The following is a 19,847-nucleotide window of genomic DNA, read 5'->3' as shown; positions in this document are numbered from 1 at the left end:
ATGCACAGGACACACACGTTCCCTGACTGTGGGGCAACACTGGTTCTGTGGTGCCCCCTGGAGATTAGCTCCTCCCTTCCTGCATGGGACCCCGCAGGGGAGGTGTGCTGAGCAAGGGGAAGGCTGCTCTGGCTGTCAGGAACTCCAGACCACCCACCGGCCGGCCTGCAGGGGTGAGGGCCAGTGAAGGTGAAGCCGTCAGTTGTGTCTCTTTTCCACCCCTGCCCTGTATCAGCGCTTCCCGAGCAACCACGGCCAGAGGGACCCTTCCGAGACACATCAGATCCCGTCACTCCAGCCGCATCCCCTCCATTGAGGGTTTCTCACCCCACTCACGGCAGGAGCCAGGCTCCTTGCGGCACGGCCTGCTGCTGTCACCCCAGCCATGCACCCCCTTCCTCTGCTGCCCCAGCCCGCTGCTCCGGCCACCCTGCCCCTCTGGCTGCTCCACCATGTCAGACGCGTCCTCTGCTCAGCGTCTTTGCCCTGGCTGTTCCCGCTGCCTGGAATGCTCTTCCTCCTCCCTGCAGGCCCCCGCCCCATGTCATTAGGGTCTCTGTTTCAACGCCGTCTTGTCCAGAGCCAGGCCTCCTGGCGCTCCCTGTCCCCTCACTCTGCTTCGGTTTTCCCCACAGCACTTACCAATACCACACGTCACATATTCACTTGTTCATTGTCACACGGCTGATATTGGATAATATCCTCATGTTCTCTACGTGCCACGAGACTGCTACGTCTCAGTGCTGTGTGCTTAGTGCCTCAAATACAGGTCTAGCTCACAGACGCTGTTGCCTGGACAGAGACCGGGACCCTCGTTTGGCCGGGGCGTTCTCTCCCCTTGGCAAGGAAAGGAAAGGAAGGAACACTTACTGAGCACTGACGTATTCCAGACACTACTCGGTATCTAAGCACTCATTTTACATCGGTCAATTAACTCTCGCCCCAGCCCTGTGAGGTAGATATTGTCACACCTCTGGGAGGTTAAATAATTTGCCCCAAATCACTCTGCCAGGGAGAGACTAGCTGGGACGTCACTAAAGAGCTTGGGGTGCTGGGGTGACGTGCTACCCTCTCTAGCTCAGTCCTTCATAACAAGGACCTGCTGAGGAGAAGGGATGATTCTTTTTAGGGTGTCTCCCCTCCCTGCCTTAAGTCCCGCCTCTGCTGGCTGGAAGAAGCAAATGAGGAAGCTGCGCCCCAGCCCGGTGCCCTTGCACGGGCTCCGTCTAGGACCAGTCCTGCCTCCCCCTGCACGCCCCTCAACCCTCCCTGGGGACAGGATTAGTGAAATCTGGCCACAGGGAAGAGGCATTAAGTTACAAAGTGCTGGTTTCTTCCCCAGAGACCAGTTGGCATTTGCTTCTGACCAAACGGAACCAACCAGAGAATGAATTTCCTAAAAATGATGTCAAGCCCAGCTCTCTGACCTCGGCTCCTGACAAGATCTCCGGCCTTCCCCTCTGGTGGCGGGCGGTTTTCACGCTCGGGGAATGTACTCTTTTCGGAGATTTATGACCCCCAAAGTCCAACAAAGCAAAACAAAGTTGTTTTTGACGGGAATCAACAGGCCGATCGCAGAGACGCTGGGAGCGTGGCGGGGCGGCTTGCCACTTTTCTGCGCTTATACTGATGACAGAGGGGGAAAAACCCACGGTTCCTGGGCTGCTGTCTTGTGCACTGTGGCCAAAGTTACGTCAGCCGTGGCTCCCTTTCTCAGCATCGTATCTGTCTTCTGAAAAAAGCATCAGTCAGTCCCAAGAAGGGACCAAAACCACAGCATCACGCTCACAGGTCTCCATGCCATTCTTGCAGGCTAAGGTGGAGGCCACCGCCTACCACCAGGTGTGGGGGGGGCTCGTTCCTGGTCCCTGATACTACAGCCACCGGCAGCTCAGCAGCGCTACGGTGAGTATTCGCTCCAGCCTAAGGAGGGCCCTGCTGTGCCCGTCCATTTTCACTGCCTTCCCTTCCCCCTCCCAGATGGCTTCCCAGGGATCCTGGGAGAAAGTCCAAAATCTCCCGCACAGCCCCAAGCCCACCAGCCTCCCCAGCCTGGTCTTGTGCGAGTTTTCCGCGGGCCCCCTTCCTGCTCCCCTCATGCACTTTATACCTTTGCACATGCCACGTCCTCCGCCTGAGCCGCTGGTGAGGTTCCCATCATTGTCACACGTCAGCATAACTGTCACATCCTCCCCTGCTCCCCTAGGAAGCCTCCCTGACCCTCTGATTGCGTCAGATCTTGCGTAATGATCTTGTCACCCCGTACCTCCCTAGCGCGGGGCTGGTTACTTCCCTTTTCTTGTCACAGTTACAGTTACGCTGGATGGATGTGATTATCTGATCACCCGTCTCCCCCACCCGGCCCCCGGCTCCACGAGGGGAGAACAGATCACGGCTGGATCTAGCACTTAGTGCACGGGCTGAGAGCGAGCAGGACAAGAAGAGACCATGGACCCTTCCAGCTTGGTGAGTGGCTCACAGGAAGCACACGGAGAGTAAGCAGGCGGCCATGGGTGTTGGAGAAGGGAAGGACCTCGGGGGGGCTGGGTCGTTGGGAGGCTTCTGGAGCTGTGACCCCGGCCCTGAAGGGCAATGTGTAGGAATAGGCGAGGTGGCCCAGAGGCGGCAGGCAGGCTCTCTTGGTGTGAATGTGGGGCCAGGGAAACCAAAGAGAAGAGTCCACCTGCACAAAGGTGTTGGGAATTGCCCGGCTCCTCCTGCCATCGAGCCGGGCTCCTCGTGGGTGAGGCAGGCATGGAGAGAGTGGAGGTTTCGAGTTCAGAGAGGGCTTGGTTAGAAGCCTGGCTCCAGCATTCATTCACTAAGTGGGTGACCCTGGGCCACTTATTCCTCCTTTCTGGTTCTTAGTTTACTCATCTGTAAAATGGGAATAATAGCACCTACCCTGAAGGGTGGCTGGCAAGACTAGATGGAGTAACTAACCTGTGGCAGTGCCTGGTACATGGAAGGCTCTCAATACATCCTGGCTGGATTGAGCTGAATCAAGATCCCTGTTGTCTGAGCTGCCTCCGTGCCTGTGCCCATGCCTGGGGGGCCTTTTCTTCCCTTCTTCTCACACCCTCAGGCCCAGCTTTGAGGACACCTCTGCTGCCAAGGGGTCCTTCCTCCGGGGCCACACGGCCCTCATCACGGGCTGCTCCCTGCCTTGCATTACTGTTGTTTCCCATCTATCCTGCTCTCGTATCAGGTCATACGCTGTTCAAGGCCACACCCACCAGTGGCTTTTTATCTTTGCCCAGTGCCCAAAAGACGCAGATAGACTTGCCTGCTGGGTTTCTCACCTTCTGAGAACCTGTTCTCAGAATCACTAACCGTTGGCTTCTTCCTGCCTTAGTTTACCTCCTAGCTCCTGACTTGGGTACTGACAGTCTCTTACTCTTTAGGTAACAATAATAAAAGTAATAGTGTGCAGGCACCTAGCACGTACTAGGTACCAAGCTCTGTTCTAAATTTACTTAATGCTTGCATCAACCTTTTAGAGTAAGTATATTATCACCCCCATTTTACAGGTGGGGAAACTGAGGCACAAAGGTGGTCAGCACCTGGCCATCAGGGTCACACAGCTAGGAAGCCCCACGGGTCCCATGCCATCCCGCCTGCCACTGTCAGGCCTTCCTCTCCCCTTCGAGCCACCCGCTGTCCTCAGTCACTGAGTCCTCCCTGGAGTCATCTCACCCGGCCTTGTCCTGTCACACTCACTTCTTGCACACTCACCCCCCTGGGTCCCATGTCCTCAGGTCCTGCTCACTAGAGAACTGGTTGGTGACTCCCTGACCACGACAGGTGGAGACCAGGGAGGCCAGCAGGATGGAGCCAGAGTGCCAAGAGCCTTGAACGCCTGGGCGAAGGCCCAGATTTGAGCTGACGGCCAGAGGAAGCCACTCGGTGGAACCTAAGAGGGAACATCTCCCACAGCCTTCCCACGGCCAGGCCCAGCCTCTGCCGGTCTCTGGGGTCTGCTCCGTGGTGCGCATGCACCTGTGTAAGCAAGAGCTTTCGTTTTCCTTGGCTCGTAGGAGCTGGCTGGGGTGAGGGAGGCTGGACTGATCACCAGGATTCTCTGGTATTAACTCCCTCTTGCCACTTTTACTCGGGCGCCACGATCTGCACATCTAAAAGCAAATCACAGATGGGGAGGGGTGGGGAGGGAGAAAAGACCATAAAATTAACCTAAGCAAAAAGATACTGCAAAGTGAGCCTCCTGCTGCTATGGAAACAACACAATCCATTCCAAAGTGAGAAAGAGGTGCGCTGGGGGTGCCCGGCTGTTCCACTTCCCCTGCGCCGCCGGCCCTGCTGCCCTGGCGAGTGACGGAAGGTGTGGTGGTTCTTGTGCTGAGGCCATTGTTTAAAGAGACATTTAGGAAGGCAACGCCGGGTGTGGGGCGTTGCTGGAGGCCTGAGGACCCCAGTCTGGGCTCCTGTAATAGGATCCAGTCAGGTAGCAAAGAAGGGTCAGGGGATGTGGCCCCCGCATCAGAGAAGTTTCCAGCTGGTTGAGGGAAGAAGGCCTCCACCGGAGAAGAGGTATTTCCAGCTCGGGGAGCCCTTCGACTCTGGAGAGAAGTGGGGAACCTGCTCTTGGGAACCTGCTGTCCTCACAGGAGACCATACCCTGGGAAGCCCCCAGGCAGGTGGGCATCTGGGCCCTGCCCTTGGGAATTCCCAGGCTGGTGGGCAGAGGGTGCGGTTCCTGCCCACGGGTAGCTGTTTGGCTGGCAGGAAAGTCACACCGGACTGCGAGCTAATCACGGGCAGCAACTCTGCCTGCGTCTCCACGTGGAGGGTGTTTGTGAATACTTAAGTGAAAACATTAAACATACATTGAGCTGAGCTAACTCCACGCATCTTCTCCACACCCCAGGACTCTGAGCAATGTGAGCACAAGAACTGGGGCCTATTTATCTTTCTGTCCCTACCACGGGGCCTGGGACACAGAAGGTGCTCAGGAAAATGCGAATAGAGTAGAAAATTCAGCTCTGCCCAACCACCGCCACCACCACCAGCACCGCCAGCAAACACTGTGGGGCGCTAGGTACAGGTTAGTTCAACGTATTCACACATTTACCCCTCACAACAATCTGTGAGGTAGGTATTATCACGGTCTCTATTTTTGAAGTGAGGAAACTGAGGCACAGAGCTTCCATAACTTGTCCCAAGTCACGTATCTAGTGGGTGGCAGAGCTGGCATTTGCAAACAAGTGGTCCTGCGCCAGGCTACAGCGTTATCCCAATTCTTCACTCTTCTGTATGCACACCCTTCGCCATGTGACTTTGCAGTTCCCGCCACTAAGCGGGCAGGGTACGGTATGTTTCCCTCCACTCACTTGACTTTGAGCTGGGCCACATGAGGCAGAAATGAGAGTGTGGCAGCCCCAGCCTGGGCCTTGGGACGCCTTGTCTGCGTCAGCCTGCTCACTTGCACGTCTGCCGTCAAGGTGAGAAGCCAGCCCACTGACCCCAGGAAAAGGACGAGAGCCGTTTGGAGCAGAGCTGCCCCAGTTGAGTTGCCCCAGACAAACCCAGCTGAGATCAGCCACCCCCGGACTCACGATCCAGCCCCATGAGACCGGCAGAGCCACTCAGTTGGGCTTAGCTTGGATCCGCTGACCCCAGACATGTGAACTAAATGATTATTGTTGTGTGTCGCTGAGATTGGGGGGACTATTTGTTACATGGCATTATTATAGCAACTGATAACACGTACGGCTTAGCTCTTAAGTGATGTGCTATCAGAGAAGAGGAGGGAAATTGCACGCAGTGATTGGACAAAGACACGAGGAGAGGGCAGCTGCGGATCTGTGGGGACTGGTGGTTTCTGGGGTAGTGCCCCAATCACTCCCTTCCCAAGGTCTCACTGGGAAAGCCCAACGGCAAGCAGGCCTGGGCTGGCACGTGGCCAGGGAGCAGTGTGGGCTAGCAGGCAAGTCTTGGCTTCTCTTCGCCTCAGCCATGCACCAGGCCTGGTGGCTGTGTTGTCCTGCCTCATTCAGGGAAGGGTGGACGTGAACCAACAGGCCGCCACACAGCCCCAGCATGGAGTCTGGGCTCCAGGGCAGCTCTGTGCAGAACGGAGCCCGCACGGCATGAGGGCCTCCTTCGCCTCGTTTTCTCTCTTTCCACTTGCCGTGGGGCATGAACTCCCCACCAGACACGTCGCCGCCGGGTCAGAGGTGGTGTGCAGCAAATACGTTAGCAGGAGGGGTAACTTACTAGGATTTTATTCTTAAGAGCAAGCAAGGATCTGAGAAATCGAACAGTCTATTGGTCTCCAAATTTTGTTTTTCTGCAGCGAATCCCATGTGTTTTGAACAAAGAGGGTTCAAAAATCCTGGAAAATCAGGGTTAGGAGTAGGGGTTAGGGAATGGTTTCCCACCCCTAGTGGCAGACCTAAGACACTTCCTTGGAACCTTAGGTTCCCTGAAACACAGTTTGAGAACCACTCTGTCGGATTTAAGACTCTTGTTATAAGTGAGAAAACTAAGGCCCAGAGAGGGGCGGTGATTTGTCCAAGGTCACCAGCCTTTCTTCATGTTCGTCTTTACCCTCCACCACTCCCGTGTTACCCTCCTCTACAGCCCTTCGATTTGTGATCTCTGTGGGGTCTGTGGTGCTCCAGGTTCCAGGGTAGGGAGCAGGGACACCAAGATGAGTAAGACCTGGCTTGTGGTGCTCAGAGCCTGCAGCCAGGCTGGGCAGGCGACAGACGTGTTTGTAAGTCAACAGAGCCTGAAGGGAAGCCAAGAGAAGCCTGGACTAGGGTGGGGTGATCCGGGGTCTAATTTCAGCTTTGTCATTAACTTGGCTGTGTGTCCATAGAGAGTCACAATGCTTCTCTGGGCCTCGGTTTCCCCATTTGTAAATTGAGAGGGTCTGGCTCTCTGACATCTAAGGCCCACCCCTGGCACGTGTCCGGAAGGTTCTCCTGGGCAAACACGCAGCTGACTTCCAGTTGTCAGCACTCGAGCATCTGTCTTGAGTCTCCGCAAATAATTTAGAGTTGGAAGCCAGGCAGTGTGGAGGAATGCAAACTCATCTTAATGTTGGCTGGAGCCAAACACATTGAGGAAGGGAAATCTCCAGGCAAAAATGATAATATTTTGCATTCCCAAGCCAAAGGAATGGATTAAAGAAAACCATCATCTAATGCTCTGCATCATCCAGGCCCAGCTCCCTCTTGCCTTGTTTGCACCATGGAGACTTGGCCACAGGGCCCTCCTGCTGGGGCTTCTGGACACACCCAGATGGCAGAAAGATGGACCCTTGGTGAGGGTCCAGGCAATGTAGTCACCTTTCCACAGAAAACCCAGCCTAGCTGCGGTGCTGGCCTGTGCTGCCAAACCTCCACATGGAGATCCGGGGCAAGTGGCTGGGGGTGGGGACCGTGGCTCCCATCAGACCCCTTCTAATTCAAAGAGGGAGGACGCAGGCCATGTGCGCTGACTCCTTGAGATGTGACTGTGTGGCCTCGGAATGACCGAGGCGTCTCTCTCCCCGGAGTCTTCTAGGAATGGGAGCAATGACCGCCTCGGTGAGGAGATTTGGCTGGAGGGCAGAGTGCCAAGGTCAGAGGTCAAAGGATGGACTTCTGACTTTTGGACAGCTGGTTTTAGGATTCAGAAAAGGGGCCATGGGAGTAGAATGCTCCCTCCTGAGAGCTAAGACTGCTGTGGTAAGAGCTTGGCTGGGCATCAGGAGACTGGGTTTCTCCCCTGGGTTCTGCCACCAATGGGCTCTGTGACCTTACACAAGATACTTCCCCTCTCCAGGCCTCAGTTTCCCCTTATAGAAAATGAGGAAGCTAGACCAAGGGGTCTAAAGATATTTACAGTACCGATGTTCTGCATCTGTGTGCTCCTCCTTCTCTGGATTCATTTCCAAATCGACTTCTCTTCAGAGGGGAGAAACATGCAGGGCAGCTCTGGGGGTACCGGGTGGGCAGGCACACACCATCACCTTGCACGTCTCTATCAGATTGGCTTCCAGGACGAGGGCATCCCTTCCCTCCCCTCCAGCTCTTGGGTCCAGACAAGTGTCCCTCAGCCTCAAGGCACTTATGAATGTGAGCTGCAACCCCTCCCCACAGTGGCTTAGCGCCCAGCCGGGCCTGCTCTGCTGCTAGAATTGGAGACCACGACCGGGACCAGGCCGGTGATACCAAGCCAGCACTCACCCCTGGGCCCTGATGCCCGCCTGTGCTTTGGGGCAAACTTGCCCGAACTTGGGTCTTCCTAGGAGAGGGATGAGTCCCTCCTCCTCACTCTCGCAAAAGACCACGCTGTTCTAGCCCTTCTAGTCGACTCATCAGCATCTTACTTCTCTGCCAAGTGACCGCCCTCTGGATGGGGCTTCGTGTCTCTCTGCTAACTGGGCATTATCTTCTGCCTTTTCCCCTGAAGGAAACCCTACACAGTCCCTCCTACCTCACAGCGCTGCAACCACCGATCTCACTAGCCGGCCGCCGGCCTTCCTGTCCCTTCCACTGTGGCGGAAGGGGTCTGGAGCCCTGTCTCTGCGTGGCTCTCCCTGCGGGCCAGAACACCGCTCCCTGGGAGACTGGGCGTGTGCGCGTGCGCACAGCCAAGGGCTTACCCGGAGAGCGCAAGACGGGGAGGGGTAACTAGAGGATTCTTTCTCCCGATGGAGGCCGCAGAAAGGAGAGGGTTTAAGGGGCGAGGGTTTCGTTCATGTGAAGGCTGGACAGAGACTGGCCGGACACGGGAAGGGAGAGGGAATGCGGCGCGCGGAGGCTTCGGTGGAAAGACGTCCTCCCTCCCCACGGTCTGAGCACACCACTTGTTTCTCGCAGGAATCTCTTAGGGAAATTATCTCATTTGGGGAGCAGCACGTCCTCGGTCCACACCCTCCGCTGCTTCTGGCAGTGGGTGGCTCTGCGCGCGCCAGCGGTTTGAAGCAAGGCCTGTCGCCCGGGAGCCGCGGCCACACTGTGCACCTTCCCCGGGAGGACGAGCCCCAGCCCTGCGTGTACTCGCATGTCCTCCTGAACAGCGGGCCCGACCTTTTTGGCACCAGGAACTGGTTTCATGGAAGACAGTTTTTCCACGGACCGGGGGTGGGGTGGGGGTGACCCGCAGCCCGTTTCCTCACAGGCCGTGGACCGGGGCTTGGGGACCACAGCTCTGAACGTTACATGTGTGGAGAAAGAGCACATCAGGAATCAGAGCTTCCTCGTGTGTATAAGGGGGTTGGGTGTCATCACTGGACGATTTCCAGGGTCCACTTTAGCCGAGAGCCTTGCAGACTCAGCTGCCTCGATGGAGATGTGCTGCCCTGATGCGCCTGTCAGGTTAACTGACATTCGTCCGAGAAGGACCTAGGTAGAGGGACGCAGGGCAGCCTTCCCTTTACCCATTGCCCACTGCCAATCAACCTCCTCTCTCTCCAGCCAGGCACAGGCGTGTCCTCGTGGCACAACCAGGGAGCAGCCGGCCCCACCCTGCCCACCTCTCTCCTGCTTCAGTCTTGCCAGCTCATCAGAAGCCTTTCCTGTTCTCTGTCCCAGCCCTGCAGGGTCATATTCTGTGCTCGACGAGCCAACGCTTGCTAACGGGTGACTTATCACAGCCACCTCCCCTCAGCTCCCAAGCCACTTGCAGCTCTATCTAAGAAGAGTTCTCCCAATTGGAAGCAATGACACAGGGCTGGGCGGCCTCTGTAGTAGCGAGGGCCCCTGCGCAGGGGTGTGGAGGAGACCAGCGCTTGCTGGGCCAGGGGGCGCGTGGGCTGCCCCAGGGACACTCACATACGCACCCAGAGAGGGGGAGGCGGGACAAACAAGTGCTGGTGAGAGCCGCGGCCGCACTTTGTGTTTCTCCCTGAGAGATCAGGGCATGCCAGCATGCTGGTTAAGCAGATGTCAGGCTCATGGAAAACAGTCCTAAAAATTGAAAACAGCAAATAGAGCACTGAAATTTGCTGTAATTAACGTTGTTTTTCTTCTGAGTCCTGGACAGCCATCTCATGCCTTCAGCGAACACAGGGACCACCTCCTTCAAGACCAAGGGTCCCAGTTCTAGGAAAGCCAGTGTATTTTTCTGTCTCACATCTTATCGTTTTCCCTATGTAGGAAAATTGATCCAAATGGACTCTTTCTTCCAGCTTTCAAGAGCTGCTATGAAGGATATAAAAACACTAATATCGAGATTATGAATTTCTTAAGTTAATTTAAAGTACAATAAAGTCTCGATCAACTAAAACATACATACACCTAAATACACACACATACCCACACATACACACATATATCCACAAGTGCACACATATAACCACACAGATGCCCACATACTCCCAGATACACACACAGAGCCCCCGCTTACATTCTCTCTCACACACACCAGAAGCTGTGTAGAAAACTGAAGTCTTGAGAGCCGTGACCGCAAATGCCCACCTGTAGGATGTTGCCAAGACAGGACCTGGCCCAGCGTGCAGGGCTGTGGGCTGCTGCCTTCCTCCCCCAGCTCAGAGTGGCCCTGACCACACCCGGCCCCACCCTGGCCTGCCCTCCGAGCCCCGCGATCGGTTGTCCAGCCGCCAACAGGACATCTTCACTTGGATGTCTCGTAGCATCACACACTTTACGTGACCAAACAGGAGCCCAGGTTTTCCCTCCTGAGCGCGTTTTCTCCAAGTCTCCCCATCCTGAGCAATGGCGTTACCCGCTGCCTGTTCGCCCAATCAGACGCTTGGAACTCACTCCTCGTGATGTCCCGTCACTTCCCATCAGCAAATACTGCAGGTTCTGCCCCTCCACTCCCCTTGATGTGTCCACTTTGCCTCCTTTGTTGTCACTCAGACTAAGCCGTCCTCATCTCGTGCCTGGACTTGTGTAAGTCTTCCAACTGGTCCCTCAATTCTAACTTTGCTCAGTGCCAAGCTGTGCTGGTCACAGCAGCCAGAGTGATCTTTTCCAAGTGCTGATTGGATCCAGGCCCCTCGAGTTCCCCACGGCATTCAGGATAGATACCCTGCGGGATCTGCCTGCTCCTGCGCCATGGTCTTCGTCACTTACCGCCTTCCAGCCACGCTGCCTTCCTCTCTGTTCCTCAGACACACCAGGCTCTTCCCCACCTCGGGGTCTTTGCACTGGCTGTTCCCTTTGCCTGCAATATTCCTCCCCAAGATCTTTGCTCAGCTGGTTCCTTCTCAACCTCCAGTTTTAATGTGCTGGCTTCTGAAAAACCTCTGGCCATGCTATGGAGAACCCAGGCTTCTCCCTCACAGCATCTGCTCTATTTATGTTCAATTAAAAATAATTACAGGTGGTTATAAGAGCTGTTTGCTTACTCGGACACTGGCTGCTCTTCCGCTGGAGTTTACATTCCACAGGGGAGGGACCCGTGGGGCTGGAGTCTGCTCTCAAGAGCTGATTCTCTGCAATCTTCCCCGTTCAGCGATGTTGTGTTGGTCGCTTTGAATTGACCGTGGCGGGGGGGATTTACATGATAGTAACTGGTAAATGCTACAAACAAGAATGATGGCTCCGTCCCATCCCAAGAGCCAGAATTAGTTGGTAAAAATTTTCTAGCACTCCCCTATAAGAGACTGTATCTGTCCCCGCACTTTACCCTCAGCATCTAGAGCACAATAGATGATCAATATACATTTGTTCAATGAGACAGAAAAAAAATGAATAGAAGTGTTCAGGTCTCTAAGACACTAACCTGCCAACAAAGGGTTGCAGGGGAATGTGATTCTCAGAGCCTCAGGGAGGAAAGGCACGTAGTGTACTGAATTTTGGCTTCGGAAGTCCTAGTTGTAATCCCAGCATGGCTTCTAACTTGCTTTGCAACTTCGGGCCAGTTTCTCCCCCTTCCTGGCCCTCAGTTTCCGTATCTGTGAAAGGCACACATAGGACTAGATGCTTTAAGTCCCTGTGTAGAATTTAAAGACGCCCATTTATGTACACTTTTACCACTTTCTTTATCCCTCCACTCCTGAGATCGCTATACTACGCATCTGCAGAGGATGATGTTTACACTGTAGCCGATGTAAGTTATGCAGTGCACAGTCTGTACAGCTGTACGTGGCGGGCCTGCCCACTCTGATTCTGGCCTCAGGCCATTTCAAATGGAGCCGAATCGGACAGCAAGTCCCTCCCTTTCCTGACATACTAACCAGCTCAAAGGGCTCAGACAGTTTGGTTTTGGTTTTCCCACTCCTAAGCTTGTCTCCTGCTTGTCATGGGTGTGTGGATCAAGAGCCCTGTGCATCCGGGATAAGCCCCAGTCCAGGGAGTATCCGGGCAAAGCAAGAGCACGACAAGGCTCAGGCTATGCAATTTGTGGCAGGGCTTTCCCTCAGAGGAGAGGAAGTAGGGCTCTGAGGACCCAGAACTACTGGGCCAGTCTGCTCTGCTCTTTGAATGCAAACTAAAAAAAGGAATTGTGGGGGCCCTCCCTTCTCAGCCTGCAGGACCCGCCCTGCAGTGGATGTACCCACACCCATCTGAAAAGCTCTCCGGCTACACGGAGCTCGATATAGATCCACCAGATGCCATAGGGTAGGTGGAGATGGGGGACTTTGGGGAGTGGAGGTGTTTCGGTTCTCCGAGGGTCATGCAGAAGTCCTTTGGGCTTTCAGTATAGGTCAATTTTTCATGGTATGGTGGCAAAACTATCTCTAATGCCTATTGCAACTTTTAGGAGCTTAGAGGAGCCAAGAGCTCATGACTCCATCTACCTTTGCTGGAAAACAAAGGACGGCCATGTGAGGTGGTGAGCTCCCCGTCACTGGAGAGATACAAGCCTAGGATGGTCACCTGTCTGGATGTTCAGGCTCTGTTAAGGGCCCTCCTGGGCAGACACTTGGTGCCGGGGCCTCGCTGGGAGCCTCTGAGGCCCGGGACCTCCATGAATGTGTGAATGAGGAAGGGCCGGCTGTGCGCTGGGTCTACTCATGCTCCAGAGGAAATTGTTTTAAAACGAAGTCCCTGTTGTCAGCTTGTTCTCATGTTACATCTGGCTTTATAATCGGAGTGGAAGTTCTGGCTCAGGAAGCGTTCACAGAAGCGTGGAAGCATGGCCTCTGCTGGGCTTGTAGAAATACGAAGGTCACACATTTGTTGTGGAAGTGACTGAATGGAAGTCTTGAGAGCTTTGGATTCTGACTGTCTTGTTTAGCAGAAGATGTATGACCTTGGGCAGGTCACTTGACCTCTCAGCATCACAGTTTCTGGAGTTAGTCTGCCTGGGTTCAAATCCCAGGCTGTGACTTTGTCACCTGGGTGATCCTGGCTACGTTGCTTACCTTCTGTGTTAGCTAGGATTACTGTCGCCGTTAACATTTACTGAGCACCTCATCCCCTGCCAGACATTTTGTTATTATTGGGCATTACAGCTAATTTTTCATATTAATCCTATAAGGTAGTCATTATAATTTCCATGATACATTCTAAAGAGAGGAAGTGACTTAATAAGTGTCAAGGCCAGTATTGAAACCCCATGTCAGTGGAACATACTCCTAACATGGACCTTGTTGGGTGCAGACTCAGTCTATCCACCTGTACAATGGGTTTCACGTCATCTCCCAAGCCAGCGAGGCAGATTCTGGTTTGGTGGTTCCCAGGGATTGGACAGTAACCTGGAGTCTGTGTTCAGCCCCCACCATCGTCTCTGGGCACTCCTCCTGGCTCCGTCTTAGGTACTAAATAACATGGCCACATTCTGCAGTATATGGATGGTGTCTGAACCACTACCCTTTTGTGGGAAATGAGGCATTTTAAACTTCTGCTCCAACCCCCCTTGTTTCCTGGGAAGTCCCTTTATAGGCCTGGGTTTTCACAGTGTCAGAACCAAGGCCTTTCCCCGTCTCCTGTGTCCTCTCTGAGCCATGGTAAGTGGTGGCGAACAGCCTGGGACTTGGGTGAACCACATTGCCCCTCTCTAAGGCCTCCTCCCTTCCAGAGCCATCCCCCCAACCTTTAGCAACCCTCCTTGCCCTGCCCACCCGTGAGTGACACCACCAACCCCTTCTTGTCTGGAAAGAAAGCTTTGGATGACAAACGGCCATGGAAATGTCAGGACTGAACGTGTGCCCGCCTAGTGGACTGGCGTCTTAACAAGGGGACGGGCTGATCTAATAGGGGTGATCGATCGGCAAATGGGATTTCGGGTGACGGTTACAGGCTGGTGGGGACATTTTCATGGATGGATTGATTCATTCTAGAACGACGTGTTACTCGCCTTGTCTGGCCAGGCGCTGCCCTGGACCCGAGGATGGGTAAGTAAACAGCACAAAGTCCCGGCTCTCACGAGGATACATTCTGTGGGGCAGGCGATACACAGCATGAACAAATAAACCGCTAATGCTCCTAGGTAACATTACAGGCTCCAGCCAGACTCGAGCCTGGTGGGAGGGTAGGCGTTTCTGTCAGGAGCACAGGCGGGGGAGGTTGAACTGGGGCAGGAGCGGCAGGTGGGCCTCAGTGGGAGAGGATGTTGGGGTGGAGGCCGGCAGGAAGCGGGAGGGGCTCTCTGGGACGAGCAGGTGCCCGGTGCAGGTGCGTTTGAAGGACTGCAGAGTCTGAGGCCCTGGGTGCAGGTGGAGCAGGCCAGTGAGGGGCGCGGGGGATGAGGTCAGGGAGGCAGGGGAGCCAGAGCACTGGGGCCTCTTACTCAGAGCGACGAGGGGAGCGCTGGAGGGTTTGGAGCAGAGCAGGGAGGTGACATGGTTTGACCTACATTCTGGCGGCCTCCCTCTGGCTGCTGGGTGGAGGAGTCTTAAGGGACAAGGGCAGATGGAAGGAGACCAGTTAGGTGGCTGTGGCCACCAGCCATGGGAGCTTTTCTGGGCCCGCCCACGGTTCCCCCCACCTCTGCCTGCCTCCTGGTCTCAGTCCCATGGGCCGAGGAGAGCGGGGAAGACGAGGGGGGACCAAGGCCTCCGCACCAAGGGGGATGCGGGACCAGCCCGGGCGGGTGGGGGTGCAGGCGCTGGTTTAGCACGTGCTGGAATGCGGCAGGCCCACGCTGAAAAGAGGGAAGACAGCAGCGCCTGCCAATCGCAGTGGCAACTTGGACACACTCAGGACCATCGGTGGGGCCCCTCGCCGAGCCCCTGCTGGCCTCGCCGTCAGCAGCAAGCACATTCCACAGCCGATGTTTGGCTTGTGGTCTGGCCTGGCCCTCGAGTTGGTTTCTTCTGCTCTAAAAGTCTTTGAAAATCAGAATCCGAGTTCTCTTTAAGTTTGGGGCATGAATCACTGCTTTGGGGCCTGGGAAGGGGTGGAGGAACAGGGTGCCCCACTGAGGCACGTCTGCGTGACAGCTCCCAGCCAACAGTCCCCGCTGCCCGGGGGCCACCTCCAGCTGCCCACGAGCACCACAAAGTCGACAGTCCGGCTGACTCAACTTCCCCTCTTCAAGCCTCTCATCCTCCCACACCTCTCCTCAGGGTGGTGGCACTGCCCTTTGGCCTCCCAGACACCTTTCCTTCTCTGGTGACCTTGTTAGATTCTACCCCCAGCGAGCAGGCTCACTGCTCTTTCACCTGACCACCTCCTTCAGCCTGTCTCCCTGCCTGGTCACTGCAGGCGCCGCCTTATCCTTCCACCTGCTCCCCATTGTTTTCCTGTCTGCATACGACCTTCCCCCACCCCCCTCAGGGAGTGCCTCCAAACACAGATTAGAACATGTCACTACCCTCCCTCAAAAACCTTCTGTGACTCCCATCTGCTAAATCCAAATGTCTTATTTGGCCCTCAGTTCCCCCTCAGTGGCTGCAGCCCACTGCTTCTTTCTTGCTGGAACAAGCACGAAACATACTCGAGTGGCATCCTGCCAGCCAAACATCAGGCAGTTTGCCCAGATGAACTCTCTACCCACCCCCCTCGCTGCCAGAGCCAGTCCTTCTTGCATTCACAAATAACCTCTCTCCCACCCCTCAAACCCTGGAGTCCTTTATCTGACTCTCTCATAGTCATTACTTACTCCTTTGTATTGTAGCTGTTTATCCAAAAATCTTCTCTCTCTGGCTTTTAAACCATAAGCTCCCTGAAAGCCAGGACTTATCGCTTCTCGGCTTTTATCCCCCCTAAAAGGGCTTAGTTTATACAGCCTACTGTGTTAGGACCCCCCTGGGGTTCATGGGCAAAGAAATATAAGACACATATCCTGCCCTTACATTTCTTTTACTTGGACAGACAGTTCTTTCATTCATTCAACACATATTAACTGAGCACCTGCTATGTCAGGCCCCGTGCGGGAGCTGAGGACACGGTGGTTGATAGGAGACGTGGTCCTGCTCTCAGTGCTCCCATGCAGGGGGCATGTCCATGCAGTTGGAATGCTGTGGGGTGGGGGAGTACAGGATACCTGGAGACCACACAAGTGGGGCCTCAAGCTGTGATGAGGGGACCAGGTGAGGTTTTTAGGGGGGAGTGGTGCCCAGGCGGAGACCCGAAGACTATGTGGGAGGCAGCCAGGAAGATAGAGGGGGAGGGGAGAGTCAGGTCCAGCCAACAACGTGAGTGGAGGCCAGGGAGAGCTCGAGTGTTTGAGAAATTAAGAGGAGCTCGGTTTCACTGGGGGTGCCGTGGGGTGTGCAGGGGCCCCTGCGTGTGGTCCTGCTAGAGGCGAGTCCTGAGCGCAAGCCAGGGCCACACACTCAGGGTCTGGTTAACTCTGAAGGAGTCTGGACGCAACCTAAAGGTAGTAGGGAGCCATTGACGTTTAAGGAGGGGAGTAAGACACAACTCCATTTGTGTTTTAGCCTCACTTTAGCTGCTGTTGAGAAAGGTCTGGATGGATGGGGGTAAGAGGGACAAGGAAGCCTGAGTTTGGGCTGGGCTCTCAGCTCTGCTCCCAGGCCGGCTCCCCTTTCTCCCTGATGGAGTGCTCCCTTGCCACCCGGCCTGGGCTGGACTCTGCCCGTGTCCCATCCGGAGGCAGGCGCTTCCTCCACCTGGACACTCATGACAGCTTCAGCAGGGCCAGCGTCACCGGGTTGGAATGACCCTCACGGTTTCGCCCAGGCCCTGCTGGACGCCCCCTGCCCTGGGTGCTGGTCCCTTTGCCTGTGGGCAGCTCTCACGGGGATCTTTGGCCAACTCAGCCTTTCTGCAGCTCCTCTTTGGTTTTCCTGCTCGGGGCCACACCGTGATCAAGTGGCTTATGGCCTTGTGGGGGACACAGACAGTGTCACTGACAAATAACATCCTACCCGCAAATTCCACCTTGCGCTCAGCTTCTCACACTCGAACTCACATTGTGTCCAGCCCATGTGGCTGTGTGTCCTGTGGAACTTCAGGCTGGAGCAGTTCCAGAAGAGCCCGGAGTCAAGGCAACTGGTTAAATCTCGGCTTCACCGCTGCCGTATGACCCTGAGCAAGGGTATGGTGTGACCCTGAGCAAGTCGTTTCCCTTCCCCGACAGCGTCTTCTCTCCTGCCGGATTGGGATTGGGTTTAGATCGCATCGGGGCTCTCAATCTTCACTGTCCATTAGCGTTTTTGGGGAGTTTTTAAAAAATGCCACTGATGGCCCCACTGTGGAAAGTGACGATGCATTCTGGGGGTGGGGTCCAGGCAAAGGTCTTGTTTTACATCTTCGTCCTCATGTTAGCCCAGGATTGAGGACCACTGGATCAGCTGGTCCCTTCTGTCCCTCCTAGCACCGATCATCTACAATTCCACGACAGAACAGGAGGGGAGGCGGCAGTGGGCAGGTGGAGAGGAGTCACCCCTTATTTAGCAGTGACAGCCCAGCAGGATCCTGCCACTTCAGACACCTGGGGCTACAGGAAGGCCAGTAACTCTAAGTCCTAGTTTCTCAAATTTGACAAGGTGGCCACTCCAGAGCTGGTGTCCAGTGCTCAGAGGCGTCCCCCAAAAGGCTCTCAAAGGAGTCTTGGGGAAGCAACTGGAGACAGAAGCATCCTCTGAATTCCATGGCTTCACCATGAGCTCCCAGCCCTGGCCGTGCACCTTTAGAACTGCTCCATGGACACCCCCGCCCTCCATGGCCACCGTCGCTGTGCACGCGCCCTGCATTCTGTGGGATCTGGGGGTGCCCCCGTCCTGTTCCTTAAGGCAGAGACTGTGGCTTATCTATCTGGAATTTCCAGAACATGGAGGTGCTTGGGGCTTAGTGGGGCCCAGGACATGCTGGCAAAATGGACAAGCCACTCCGTTCCTTCATCTGTAAGTGGGATTGTGGCGTCTTCCTTGCCAAATGACAGGCCATGGGAGAGCCACGCTCTGGCTTCACGGGCACTTGGCCCGTGTGGTGGCTGAGAGCCCGCATTCAGAAGGGCCCTTGCTCGGTTTAATGCCCTGCCACGTCCATCTTGAAATTTTTACACGTTGGACCTCACATTTTCATCTTGTGGGTCTTACAGATCATGTACTGGCTGCATGTGTCATGAGTGGTGGGAATAAGTTCAGAGAGGAGCTCTGTCTACAAATTACTCATGGGACTTTATGATTACCACTGTCACTGAATACAAGGGCTATGTGCTCTAGGGAAAGAGCAATTCCAGGGGAAGGAGAGGAAATGAGATGGCTTTGTGGCCTTCGTCCTGGAGGAGGAAGGGGCAAGGGCTTGGAGTGGGCCAGGCTGAGGAGAAGGATGATGGAGACTGGGGACACTCCCAGAGGTCTACAGAGAATGATTTGAATGACCTTGTAGTACCTGCCTGCCAACAATGTAGAAAATCCACCATTAGAACTGCATTTCTTTGGCTGAAGCATTATATACTCCTTATGTTCCCCTGCTGGCTATAGCAAATTAGGTTCCTAACCTCAACCTTGGTCAGAAGACCCAGTCCTGAGTCCCCATAGAACCTTGGGAAATCACAGGAAATCACTCAAACTTTAAGAGCCTCAGTTTCCCTGTCTGTCTAATGGGTACATCAGCCTCAGCAGGACCTCTGGCCATATCTGGCCTATCTTGACGGATAGAAGGAACATTTGGAAGCACTCTTTGCAGACTGTTAGGAGTTGTACCCCTTTTCCCATTTCATGATTTTTCCGTGGCCTTCCTGAGGCCCCGTTCTCTGCTCTGTAGGAAAGAAATAGGCCCTGGATATCTGCGGAGTCAGGATTTCTGCTAGTCTGGCCCAGCCGAGTGATGCTGCCGGGGGAAGAAAGCCGTCAGCCCCAGCTGTGAGTGCAGAAACCCCTTCTCTGTGTCATCCTGTTTGGAATCCCAGAGTGTGTTGCCACAGCAACTTGCCTAACTCACCCCACATGCCACGTGGAAAAACCTCTGCCCACTTTAGAGTGGCATCACCCAAGCCACAGGCTGGGTTCTTCCACGTTACAGGACGAGGCTACCATCATCCGCAAAGGCCGGCGTAGGCGCCTCTGACTGGCGGTGGAGCAGGGGCCGAGCGGTTGGACCATGCCAGGCACGTCCCCTGCCTCACCTGTTTCCTCTGCTGGCTGGCACTGGTGACTGAAGTCCCACCACTAGCGCTTTATTCCTTCGGCTCAAGGCACAGCCCAGTTAAAATGGAAATTCCTTTGAGTAGGACATATCAAGTTGTCCTCACTTATTAGCGCTGTTTAGCATGAATTAACTCACTAGGCCTGAAGCTCGGAGAAGGTTCTGATTAGGGGAAGGGAGCAGGCAGGGCAGGGTGGGGAGGATTGTCAGACCCTGACCCCGAGGATGGGCTGGAATGGGAGCCCCTGTGCCTCGTACTGGGCACTTGGGGGCAGGTGGGAGAGCCCTGTCGGCCTGAGCCAGGGGGCGGCAGGGAATGGGGGCAGGTGAGGGAGAGAAGCTCTCACATAACGAGGCACCACGTGAGGACCACTTCTCACCAAGCTGGCACCTTATGGGAGTCATCGCTGTCTAGCTGAGTCT

At 55.1% G+C, this 19,847-nt stretch overlaps 1 protein-coding gene across 1 annotated transcript in view; it reads right to left on the bottom strand.

The window, feature by feature from the left end:
• The window catches only part of ITGA11 (integrin, alpha 11), a 124,880-nt gene that overhangs the window by 99,918 nt on the left and 5,115 nt on the right, over positions 1-19,847 (bottom strand). The gene's annotated exons all lie outside the window — the stretch shown is intronic.

This window comes from Propithecus coquereli, unplaced genomic scaffold (genome assembly GCF_000956105.1).
Source record: "Propithecus coquereli isolate 6110/MARCELLA unplaced genomic scaffold, Pcoq_1.0 Scaffold92, whole genome shotgun sequence".
NCBI classification, from domain to species: domain Eukaryota; kingdom Metazoa; phylum Chordata; class Mammalia; order Primates; family Indriidae; genus Propithecus; species Propithecus coquereli.
This window is presented reverse-complemented; position numbering and strand designations above follow the sequence as displayed.